The sequence below is a fragment of the Palaemon carinicauda genome, chromosome 41 (assembly GCF_036898095.1).
Source record: "Palaemon carinicauda isolate YSFRI2023 chromosome 41, ASM3689809v2, whole genome shotgun sequence".
Taxonomy (NCBI): domain Eukaryota; kingdom Metazoa; phylum Arthropoda; class Malacostraca; order Decapoda; family Palaemonidae; genus Palaemon; species Palaemon carinicauda.
Genome location: NC_090765.1, coordinates 34612359 through 34619775, shown reverse-complemented (window position 1 = coordinate 34619775; position 7417 = coordinate 34612359). Strand labels below are relative to the sequence as shown.

Below are 7417 nucleotides of genomic sequence, written 5' to 3'. Positions count from 1 at the left end.
GTGCTGGTAATTTTTTTATGATGTTGAATAAAGGAATTTCAAAGACTAGGACTAGAATAATCGGGCGAGGTTTGGTATGTCTGGACGTTTTTGTATGCATGCACGCATGTATGTGTATACATACACGTATACGGTGTATATATATATATATATATATATATATATATATATATATATATATATATATATATATATATATATATATATATATATATATATACACACACACATATATATATATATATATATATATATATATATATATATATATATATATATATATATAGATGTGTGTGTATATATATATATATATATATATATATATATATATATATATATATATATATATATATATATATGTGTGTGTGTGTGTGTGTGTGTGTGTGTGTGTGTGTGTGTGTGTACAATCTCTCTCTCTCTCTCTCTCTCTCTCTCTCTCTCTCTCTCTCTCTCTCTCTCTCTCTCTCTCTCTCTCTCTCTCTCTCTATATATATATATATATATATATATATATATATATATATATATATATATATATATATATCGAAGAATAACAGACAGAATTATAATATTCTTGGGTTCAAAACAATAAGATCGGACCATTACAAGAAAAAAAAAAAACACTGGCAACTAAACAGATTATTCAGTTACTTTACGTAAATGCACAGACTATTCTGTAAATAGATTTGCAATGCTTTTGTTATTATTATTATTATTATTATTATTATTATTATTATTATTATTATTATTATTATTACCCAAGCATTGGTGACTACACGATACGTTCTTGAGTAGGGAGACCATCTCCGTCTGCTTCATGAACGTCTTTTCAATACGAACCTGCCCCCAGGCAACAAAGACGGACAAGAGCTTGTCTTGAACGCAATAAATGATGCAAGAGACACCCAGACAACGTTATGGCGTCGTTTCAAAGTCCGACTTGTGTGCCACCGACGGACAAAAGCACTAAGCAATCCTCCTGGGAATACTTAGACCGTGCCCCTGGCTTCGGTTCATGAACACCATCATTTTTTCGTTACTTTACTTTAAGTCATGTTGCTTGAAAGTGATTGTATGTTTCGTGAATGTATGTGTACGTTGGCTGAATGCACGAGTATATTAGTTTGATATGATTAAACCTTAAGGCCCTTCGCGACAATAGGCGTAGGAGATGATGATGATGAATTAAATTATGTCAGGGGAATTCTATTTTGCTGAAATGCAACACGCTCTTTTATCTTTTATAAATAGTGTATTTAAGCGTTTCTGTAACGTTAGAATTTTCGAGAATTTTTGTTTATTTACATCCATGTGAGGGTAAGACCGGTAAGCTGAGAGAGTTAGTGACGTAATTGAAGTCATAGATTCATATTATTTCGATTACGTTCGGACGTGTAACTCACGAGTACAAGTATCTACCATAAATTAAATATATCACAGCAATATCGTACATTTTGATGGCCAGGGCACCACCGCTAGAGAGTTATAGGGACCTTTGACTGGTCAGACAGTACTACATTGGATCCTTCTCTCTGGTTACGGTTCTTTCTCTTTGCCTATACATACACCGAATAGTCTGGCCTATTCTTTACAGATTCTTCTCTGTCCTCATACACCTGACAACACTGAGATTACCAAACATTCCTTCTTCACTCAAAGGGTTCACTACTGCACTGTAATGGTTCAGTGGCTACTTTCCTTTTGGTAAGGGTAGAAGAGACTCTTTAGCTATGGTAAGCAGCTCTTCTAGGAGGACACTCCAAAATCAAACCATTTTTCCCTAGTCTTGGGTAGTGCCATAGCCTCTGTACCATGGTCTTCCACTGTCTTGGGTTAGAGTTCTCTTGCTTGAGGGTACACTCGGGCACACTATTCTATCTAATTTCTCTTCTTCTTGTTCTGTTAAAGTTTCAATAGTTTATATAGGAAATATTTATTCTAATGTTGTCACTGTTCTTAAGATATTTTATTTTTCCTTTTTGCCTTTCCTCATTGGGCTATTTTCCCTATTGGGGCCTCTGGGCTTATAGAATCCTGCTTTTCCAACTAGGGTTGTAGCTTGGCAAGTAATAATAATAATAATAATAATAATAATAATAATAATAATAATAATAATGATAAAAATAATAATAATAATAATAATAATAATAATAATAATAATAATAATAATAATGATAAATTACATTCTTTCAGTACAGTAAAAATTTGAAAAAAAAAATCTATAACAATTCAGTGGATTGATGCATTCAGACCGGCCAGCCACTTTCTTCGCGAGATTTAAGATTTAGTTGGCCAATTGAGATGATGAATAATCTATGAAAACATTCCTGACATCGATTGGTATTGAATTCTGGTTGCGCTGAATTATTCACTCCTTTTAAGACCACCGCTGCCTGACCCATGAGAGAGAGAGAGAGAGAAGAGAGAGAGAGAGAGAGAGAGAGAGAGAGAGAGGAGAGAGAGAGAGAGAGAGAGAGAGAGAGAGAGCATCCTCAATATGGGAATGGATTATAATCGCAACCATTTACCGATAAGATATATATATATATATATATATATATATATATATATATATATATATATATATATATATATATATATATATATATATATATATATATGTATGTGTGTGTGTGTGTGTGTGTGTGTGTATATGTATGTGATGAGGTTCACAGAAATTCAAAGAGAGAAAGGGAAGCGAAGAAACAAGGGTAGGCCTAACACTCTCTCTCTCTCTCTCTCTCTCTCTCTCTCTCTTCTCTCTCTCTCTCTCTCTCTCTCTCTCTCTCTCTCTCTCTCTCATATTGGGATACTTTATTATACAGATCGATAATAAACTTTCATACACTTTCCCAGTGTAGTTTCTTGTAACAAATTCATCATAAAATTCCCGATGGAAATTGTATTATTACCGAAATGAGATATGATTATCTTTTAATTTTTTTCAAATCTATTTTTTTTTATTGATTACCTTTCCTGTATGTATCATTCACAAATGTAATTTTCGTAAGTTTGAAAAGATAATCTTCGTAGATGAAACAAAAGAATAAAATTAATGTGGATTCTAACCATAGGAAAGCGATTGGTTTTTAGATAAGTATTATTATTATTATTATTATTATTATTATTATTATTATTATTATTATTGTTGTTGTTGTTGTTGTTGTTGTTGTTGTTGTTGTTGTTGTTGTTGTTGTTATTATTATTAGCTCAGTATGAATAAGTAGTAATGAATAACAAAATATAAAATATCTTTCAGTAACAACATAAGGATTTGTTAAGTTCCTTAATCTTGATTATAACGTAGATAAATCGAAATGATAAATATTGACCCCATTTGACCCAGGCTTAACGAATAGTATATAATTAATTTCTTTATAAAAGGTAATCTATTTACCTTTGAATTAATTGACTAGAATGTTCCTTATTAATCTAATGATCAAAACTCGACCTTTGAAACAGTTCCAGTTTAATTAAGTTTATCTAATCACAAAGTTTCTAGTAACTTTCCATTCGAATCTAATCGAAGGTAGACTGAAAGTTTTAAACACCAATTTCGACCAAAAATAAATTTTACATAGGTAGAATGGTGTGAATAAAATATAAATCCGTCTTGCTGTTCATTATATATCAATAGGGGGATATTTATAGTGTGACCTTTCTTGGTATTTGTAAGAAAGTTCGATAAAAGAAGTGTTCTTTTTTGTGCAACTGTTCCTGGATAACAAGATAAGGGACCGTACAATTTTAGATTTCACGCCTGGACGGATATTTTACTTGTACCAAACAAATAATTGCGGATTGTGACTAAAACGTTTGCATTGCAAAAGCAAGAAAATGCAGCTAGTAACACAGTCTTCCTGCTACTAGCTCTACCCCTTCCCCTAGCCAGGGGATACTGGTCGACTCCCCCGACCCGCGCACGTACGTTTTCTATCTCGTCGCTTGGGACACGTCAGTGTACTTTGAGAAATCTCACTACCGCACAGAGAAGAGTTGCGTCATAACTTGCTCGCCTCTTATCTTAGCGACACGTAGCCCTCGGCCTTTTAAGCAGCCGAAGCTCTGCTACAGGAATCAGTCATAACAACGACGCCTAACGTTATAGAAGTTTAGTGAATTATATCTACCTGCGAGGATTTGTATAAAGGAGTGTTTTGAAATTGCCCACAGAAACTTGATGAATTTCTGCCCTCTTAAGAATTTGCATAGATTACTTAATTATAGATTACAGTTATGGGTTATAAATCGATAATGTCATCGAAGACGATGGCCAGGAAGTTTCTTGCCATTGCACTTGGCTGTATAGTGACTGTGAATTGTGGAGACGTTTCTGAATGGCATCAACAACAAGATGAGATTAGAGATGTGCTTTTTCTACCTGGAGAGTCAACGAAAGGTGTTGAGATCCTACAGCAGGCGGCCAGCCAAGGAAACACCGATGCAGAAAGTGACCTGACCCTAGCTCGTGTCCTGGGCATCGGGCTTAATCAGGACATTGAGTGGGCAGCAAAATCTTCACTTGCCCTTTTGGATGCTGGTGGAGCGCGGGCCCATACAACACTAGGTTTACTGTTATCACATAATTTAACAGGACAAGATTTAACTGATGAGGAAAGAAGAAACCAAGCATTATCTCATTACTTAGTGGCAGCCATTAATAAAGATCCTTTGGCTCAGATAATCGTGGCTAGACATTATATCAATAAAGGAGATTGTGAAGCGGCACTCCAGTACCTACGTAAAGCTGCAGCAAGTGTAGTGCCTTCAACCAGTGAGGAAATGAGAGTGAATATTCCTGTTCGGTACGTGTGGCCAGAAGATGACACACTGTCTTTAATGAACCACCTACCCTCTCTGGATGAGTTGCAGTTCATGGAATATCTAGCTCAAAGTGGAGATGTGGATGCAGCCCTTAGAGCGGCCATTGTTCTTGTTACCCCCAATTCCTGGCTTGAAATATGACCCTGAACTTGCTATTCATTATCTGAGACAAGCCGTCGAAGCAAACAGCACTTCGGCCAAAGTAATGTTGGCTGCAATTCATCTACACAAATCACTTCAGCCTGATAGAAATGACACTGTTGAACTTCTTCAGGAGGCCCTTGCACATGGAGACATGACAGCACACACTTATCTTGGCCTCCTGTACCTTGAAGGATTCCAGGATATTCCTAGAAATCTGAAAAAGGCCAAGTTTCATTTGGAAGAAGGTGTAAAGATTGGAAGTGTTGAGGCCTTTTACTTACTAGGGAAGCTTTACGAGTCTCCTGAAGGTCCCGGGAATCCTGGTGATGCAGTCCATCTTTGGGAAGTTGCAGCTGCCTTTGGGCATGTCCCCTCCGCATTCAGGGTAGCTGAAAACTATAACAAGAAGCTCCAAGTTGCTGCACTCACAACTGTCACGCCAGACGGAACATCAGCCCTGATAAACAAGCTTTGTGAAGATACCTTGCCACTCTACCGTCTGGTGGCATTATCAGGCAAGTGGCGGAATCTCCATCACCTGGCTTTTGATGATTACACAAATGGACATACCTCGTCAGCATTGATGAAATACCTCTTACTCTCTGACCTCGGATACAATGCTGCACACATCAATGCAGGCAGAATCTTGGACAGTGAACGGAACTCCCTCTACGATGACGACAAGGCAGCCACCAACGAGATCGTGAAAATCTGGCAAAGAGCGGCTGACGCTGGAATCTCCTTGGGGTATTTGCGATTGGGTGACCTTTTCTACTATGGGGATGGCGTTCCAAAGAACTTGACAGCTGCTGCTGATCATTACAACAGCGCTGCTCAGCTTGGCAGTGCACATGGTATGTTTAGTGCCGCACAGGCTGTCGAATGGGGTGAAGGCGTTGAGCAGAACCTAGAGAAAGCCAAGGAATTGTATGAAGTGATCCTCGACACACATTCAGAGGCTCTTGTACCAGTGACCCTGGCCCTCTACAGAATGGAAGTTATTTTATTGCTCAGCAGTTTCTTCAAGACTAACCTCTATTTCCATCCTCTCTTTCAGCACCCGGGTCAATATCTTTATTCTTTCATGCCTCCATGGGATATAGTCATCATGATTGGTCTAGGCGTGGTGATAACGGTTATGCTAAAAAACCGTGTTAGACAGTAAACATATTAGATGTTTATTTCAAAGAGGTAATGATAAAACAAAACACACATGACTTATCTATTCTCGTGTGTGCGCGCGCTCATCCAAGGGGTACCTGTAAATTATACTGAAGTAACTATGTCTATGTATCATACTTTATGTTGCAGCTGATGATAGGAACAATGGTAATTTATTTATGCTTTTGTTTTATCTTGATGCATTTTCTAGTTAGTATTTCAGGTTTACTGAAAGTGATCGGCGTCATCTCTTGTTCATTATAAGAGTTTTAATGCACATGTGTTCTATGTATTTTTGTATATATACAAAACTTCAAGGGTAAAACCAATGGTTCCGTTATCCAACTTCTTTTTTATGTCAGACAAGTCTCGACTGTAGTATAAAAAACCTTATCTCTTCTAAGATAAAGTTAATCCTAATCACTCCTTGCACTGCAGTTAGTTGTGTAAGAGAGAGAGAGAGAGAGGAGAGAGAGAGAGAGAGAGAGAGAGAGAGAGAGAGAGAGAGAGAGAGAGACTGCCTTAAGATTGATTGATTGATTTGAGGTTTGCTGGCATCCTGTAAATGAAATATATTCTCACGATCATGAACATTAAATAGTTTTCACTCGATGTATTTCATGGGGAATGTAATTCAATCAAATATGATTAAATTTGTGATTAATTTACATGTGCGAACACTTGAAAAATTGTTAGTGTTGCATAATCTTGCGTAACGCCAACGATGTGTAGCGAACTTGTGTCTTATTTGTCACAAGTGTTACTCTGTTCTGCTACCAATGGCTGTGAGTCATTCCTATATATAAGTGAATTGATTTAATTTAGCCGAGGGAAAGAATATGACATTTCAGGAGGTCAAGTATTTTTGTGTTAAATGTTATTTTAACCTCCACAATTAACAATTATGAGTTAACTTGAATGATTGTGATATATTTATGGAGGTCAAGTATTTTTTGTGTTAAATGTTATCCTAACTTCTAAAATATTAACAATTTTCATTTAACTTAATCAAATTATTGTGATATACTTAAGGAGGTCAAGTATTTTGTGTTAAATATTATTCTAACCTCCAAAATATTAACAATTATCATTTGACTTAATCAAATGATTGTGATATATTTGTGGAGGTCAAGTATTTTGTGTTAAATATTATTCTAACCTCCATAATTTTAACAATTATCATTTAACTTAATCAAATGATTGTGATATATTTATCGAGGTCAAGTGTTTTGTGTTAGATATTATTCTAACCTCAATATTAACAATTATCATTTGACTTAATCAAATG

At 36.0% G+C, this 7417-nt stretch overlaps 1 protein-coding gene and 1 pseudogene across 1 annotated transcript in view; both read left to right on the top strand.

The window, feature by feature from the left end:
- LOC137632515 (uncharacterized) overlaps positions 1–7417 on the top strand; it is a 315753-nt gene that overhangs the window by 10074 nt on the left and 298262 nt on the right. The gene's annotated exons all lie outside the window — the stretch shown is intronic.
- LOC137632514 (protein sel-1 homolog 2-like) lies at positions 3973–6590 on the top strand (annotated as a pseudogene).